The following is a 5891-nucleotide window of genomic DNA, read 5'->3' as shown; positions in this document are numbered from 1 at the left end:
TTATAAGAGACTCACAAACTATAATTTTACTAACCCCTCCTGGTTTTTGTATTCTCTTATGTATTTTGTTGTTACCTATGTTAAAAACTACATAGGGAACAAGTTTCAAAATATTCTTAAATTACCTTTTATGTTATTTTCCAATCATTTCTGTAGATAGGTAGGTGTTTCAATTTAGGAATATTTCATTTCTAGCCTAAAATTTTTGTGCATTATTCTAATCATGAGACAAATTTTTGTACCATATTATCTTTTTCTTTTTTTTTAAATCATGCCGTATCATCTTTATTTAAGCATCAAGACTCTTCCATCCACCTAGTAAACATTTCACCCACTGCTCTGTTTGGGTGCCAATCTCTTGTCTCTTTCTTCAGCAATGGTGAGGCGGATACCTTTTCCTCGGGGTAGAGAAATTCATGGTTTGTTGTCTTTGCCAATAACAAAAATGTTGGAAAGGTGTGTGGCAAAACTGTTGCCATTAGCATCTTTTACATGAACTACATCAAAAAAACCGGGATGTCTCTCTCTGTTGGTTATCACACCAATTCTTCCCAAGTTAGCACCTCCGGTTACCATGCAAAGGTTACCAGTGTTATACTTGATGAAATTTGTAATCTTGCCAGTTTCCAAATCAATCTGAATCCCCTTGATGAGAGGATCAGGGTAGCGGATGGTACGAGCATCATGGGTGACAAGATGAGGAACTCCTTTGGTGCCCACAAATATTTTTCTCACTTTACACAACTTGTACTTTGCCTCCTCTGGTGTAATGCGATGAACAGCAAAATGACCCTTAGTATCATAGATCGGTCGGAAATTCTCTCCAGTTTTGTCAATACTGATGACATCCATAAAACCAGCAGGGTAGGTTATATCAGTGCGGACCTTGCCATCTATCTTAATGAACCACTGCATACAGATCTTCACCTCATCTCCTGTGAGAGCATACTTAAGCCTTTCCTTAGGAAAATGATTAGAGGAAGACATTCTCTCAGCTTGTGGGGACCGGTGGATGGACGAGGAGCAAACACCCTGGTCAGTTTATCCAGCATCCAATGCTTTGGAGCCACCACTCGCTTCAGATGCTTCTTGGGACCACGAGACATGGCTACGCTAGGCATGGAAAGAGTGTACCATATTTTCTTAACTCTCCTTCCTTTCTCTCCAAATTTCCTACCCACAAGCCAGGAAACCACAGTATTTTTATAATCTTTCTTTTCAATTCCAAATTCCAAATATCTATATCTGGATTAATCATTTAAGCATTAATCGTAAATACTGGTATCTACATATTTTGAGGATACTTTATGACCTGAATTCCTAGTTTAGCAAAGATATGCCAAAAATGTAGGGATCAATTAAATTTCAACAAAATAGGCTTACAAGGCAATTGTCTTGGCTGCACAGATCTATTCTGAGTGCCAGAAGCTGACATTATTTCTATACCCACAACAAGTTCTGATTCGTCTGTTCTTCCCCAACTCCCACTCCTAAAAGATAGATTCCCAAAATAATTAGAGCCAACTTCATGCATGTGAGAAAACAAAACAGGTCAGATTATGCATTTCAAAATATTAGTTCTGTACACTAGAACCTTATCTAGGGTAGTAACAATGAGATCAAAAGATTAAATCAGAAGACTGCTTTAGTGGAAGATTCTTTAGGACAGTGCAAACGTACTTTGTTTTCTCATTTCTCAAAATCAAATTTTATTTGTAGTTGTACTAGACTGAGGAATACCTCTAGCCCCAAATCATGTCTATCAAGAAGCTCAGAATGTAAATTTATGGACTTCCATGGTGATTAGGGTTAAAGTCTCAGTGCTGTCAAGCTATTGACAGCCACTGCCACTGCAGCATGAATTTGATCCCTGGCCAGGAGCTACCCACATGGTGCAGCAGACCTCTCCTATCTCTCCTGCTGCTCTCCTCAGCAGTGTATTTCAGTCAATCTGCCTGTTCTGCTCCCCACTCTGGTGAATCCTTACACACACCCACCCACATCTGGCCTGCACCCAAGTTCTTGTATATATAAATGAATAAAAGACATCTTAAAAAAAGAATGTGAATTTATGTGGAAATAGATTCTTTGTAGATGTAACAAGCTCAGATGGTGTCACACTGACTTAGTGTGGGCCCTAAGCCCAATGACTTAGAAAAAGAGGGAAATTTGAACATGTGGAGACACAGGGGTGACACCTAGGAAAGAAGTTTATGTAATGAGGGACACAGAGATCAGGGGAAGGTGCTTTTACAAGTCAGGAGACACTAAGGACTGCACCACCAGAAACTAGGAGAGATGCTGGACACATGTTTCTCCCTCCAGGTTCCAAGAAGGAACCAACGTTGCCAATACCTCGGTTTTGGACTTCAAGCCTCTAGAACTATAAACTAATGATTTTCTGTTGTTTTAATTTCCCCTCCTCCCCAGTTTGTTAATTTAAGGTGTTCCTAGGAAACTAATACAGAAATTAATTCTCTCCTTTAAAATAACCCAGCAGTTGGGCCTCCCCGATGGCGCAGCGGTTGAGCGCTGGGTTGCGAAGCCTCTGCGGCCTCTGTGGCGCCGGTTCGATCCCCGGCTGCTCCCCCGCCACCGCAGGAGGGTCCCACATGGCGCTCAGACCTCTCCTGCCGCCCGCTGCTCCCCTCAGCAGTGTGCTTCGGTCTTTCTGCCTGCTCTGCTCCCCGCTCTGGCTCTGGTGAATTCTCTCACCCTCCCACGCTTCTGACTGTACCCAGTGCATGTATAAACAAACAAACAAATAATAAATAAATTCATGCCTCTTTACTAAAAAAAAAAAATAAAAAAATAAAATAACCCAGCAGGAAAAAAGTAAGCAAAATCTCTGGATTTGTTTTTTGTTCTTTTCTTTCACTCTCCGATATTGACAAGGACTCAGCACGGGGTAGGAGTTTTGGTTTTCATTTGTATTTTTGTTTATCACATGTAGCTAAAAAGGATAATCAAATTTCTAATTGTAAAATAAATAATAAAGGTTGTAATAAAGCGTTTTGACTAAAAAATTGGTGACAATAGAAAACGTTCCAAATTAGTAGGTAAAGAAGACTGGCAACAAAATTAGCAGGTTGATGAATGCATTAATCTTGCGAAGGCAACATGAAGGCAAGTGTAGAAAGTGTACCAAGTTAGAAATAAAACAAATCCAAATTACTACTATTATAATGGTACCATTTGTTGAGAGCTACACTCCAACACTCAGATAATTACTTTATATCAAATTTAAGACAACCCTGTGTAGTCGATATTATGACCTCAATGTTCACGGAAAAACTGAAACTCTGAAAGCTTAACTTGGCACAATGCACACAGGCATGTAGCAAAATAAGGATTTGTATCCAAATCTATACGGTCACAAAACCTGTGCTCTAAATTTCTATAATCTACTATCTCATTTCTAAGAGAAAAAAAGAACACCAGAGTATTGGTTGAGATGGAAGCTTAGAAGTCTAATTTTCTTTGGAAGTCACTATCAATAATTTAAGTGATCCTTTCCTAAATCTTTCTGAAGCAATATTTGATTTTGATATTTGCATTTTAACAAGTACAAACCATTACTATATGTGTGATGGGTTTGTTCTTAAGGATGGTGAGGCAGTAGAAAGCATCTTTAAGAAAGTTAATGGCTGGGCCTCCCTGGTGGTGCAAAGGGTTGGGCACCACACTGTGAAGCAATCTGCAGCCTCTGCAGCATGAGTTCGATCCCCAGCCGGCCAGGGAGCAATCCACATGGCGAAGCAGACCTTTCCTGCCTTGCCTGCTGCTCCCCTCAGCAGTGTCTTTCACTCAGTCTGCCTGTTCTGTTCCCCACTCTGTCTCTAGTGAATCCTCTCACCCCCCTGCATCTCTGGCCTCCACCCCAGCTCTTGTATGCATAAATAAATAAATCTTAAAAAAAAGTTACTGGTATCTTTGAGAAATGACAAGTTAATATAATCAAACATTTGTAAGCATACATTTTGTCAAAGTTTTTGCAAGAAAAAGCAGCAATGGGAAAGGACAGTCATTAAAACTGAATTGTTATAAGCAGCAATTTTAGGAGTCAGATATTCTCACTAAAAATGTTTTCTTACTTGGCCTGATAAAGGGGAATATGGATCTGGAAGGACATAGTTGGTATCCTCTAAAAATTGCAATCTTTTTCAAAGGAGATATGTCCACTAAAGGTGTGCAGATTACACTGAGCCAGCCTATCTTTCCACCAGGTGTGAGATCTCCTTAAATTCACTGGAGTATTCCTGCAGATGGTTATCATCACTGATTGTTGGTCACAAGTCCTGCCAGTTCACTGACTCAGCCCCTCAATTGACCAGACTCTGAAATCTGCCACCATCCGGTACTGACAAAGGGAGATAAGTAGTTGAGTGCTGTCAGTGAGATGATGACTCCATTGCCAACAGCCTTTCCTCATTTCTTGAGTAGTATCACAGACTGTTTAACAGGAGAGATAGCTGAAAACAATTCCCCAGGCACTTGAGATAGAACCCTCTAGAACAGAATATATTTCCAAATGTTATAATGTCCAATTATCTCTGGCATTTTCTCCAGAGCTGCTATTGCCATATACCTAGGTAATTAAGCATTTCTATTGGCATGAAGTTCTACCATTTTTCTTGTGTTTAAGTAGATGACAGAATTGATTGTCGGAGGTCATGTTCGAGAGGTCAGTACTCAACAATCACTCCACAAATACTCAACGATATTTATGATGAAGCCAAGTAAGGAGCATTTGGAAGAATACTAGAGTCTGCCTGATGGTTTGCTTAAAGTTTCAAATGGAGTTCTAATGCAGCCCTTCTCCCTAGAAGCACAGAATGAGAAACACGCTCCAGACAGCTAAAAAATTAGAATCAGTGAATCTGTAGTTACCTACAATTAAAAAATTAATTTAAAGAGATTATGATGAGTACCCTTTGTCAATGGTTGGTACATTATTCTGGTCATGTGAAGCTGCTAATCAAGAATTATTTCATTTTTTGAATTCTTACCCACTCAGTTGACATTTATTGCTGTTGGTGTAGAAGATGTTTGAACAATAGTACCTGATCAGCTTTACGGTTATTTCTAGGAATTCACTACACTGTAAAGCAGAGAAGGGTCATATAGGATGATAATTCAAAATGATATGACTGGTTATAAACTGATTATTAATTCCTATTAAGATATTTTTAATAAATGTTCATGAATTAACTAATGACTATAAGTGAAATGTTTTGGATTAAGAAGAACACATCTTTAAAGTCCTTATCTTCTTCTTACATGACACTACTCATTTTTGGGGTGTTTTATCTAGAATAAAATTCCTTTAATATTAGCCATTTAGAACACTTAACAGCTGCCTGAAACAAAAAGCAACTCAGAGTGGCATAAATAACAAGGACATTTCTCACAATGCTTAAAGTCCAGTGATAAGTTTTTTGGAGTTGGTTAATTCAGCAGTTTGAAGATAATGTCAAAGACCCAAAGTTTTCTTTTCCAGAATAACCAACTGGCCCTGCTTACCCAGGATTTTCCTGATTTTAGCAGGATGTTTGGTTGGTCACCCTCTTAACCTTTCCATCATTCCAGTGTTAGCTCTAGTCCTCAGGCCATGTTCTCATTGCCAAAACAAACAAACAAAAAACCTCTTACACCACCCACTCTAGTTCTCCTCATTAAAATATAATCAGAGAGGGATCAGACCGAGGGAGGGAGGAGCACAGGGGACTGAGGTGATGGTGCACAGGTGCATTGGTGAAAGAAACTCTATGGAGACTATACTTGGGGAGGGGGGAAAGCAAATATTGTTTAAAAATGAACAATGAGGAAAAAATAAATGAAAAATAAATAAACTACAATCAGAGACCAAAAAAGGATATTTCTCTTTCTAT

General features: G+C 39.1%; 1 pseudogene across 1 annotated transcript; it reads right to left on the bottom strand.

Annotated features, from left to right (window-relative positions):
• Nucleotides 1-327: 327 nt before the first annotated feature.
• LOC311183975 (small ribosomal subunit protein eS4-like) lies at nucleotides 328-1106 on the bottom strand (annotated as a pseudogene). The gene has a single exon. The product of its transcript is annotated as a small ribosomal subunit protein eS4-like (transcript).
• Between the last annotated feature and the right edge of the window lie 4785 nt (nucleotides 1107-5891).

Source organism: Talpa europaea, assembly GCF_964194135.1.
Source record: "Talpa europaea genome assembly, chromosome: 14".
Classification (NCBI taxonomy): Eukaryota; Metazoa; Chordata; class Mammalia; order Eulipotyphla; family Talpidae; genus Talpa; species Talpa europaea.
The sequence above is the reverse complement of the archived record's forward strand: the minus strand, read 5'-3'. Positions and strand labels throughout refer to the sequence as shown.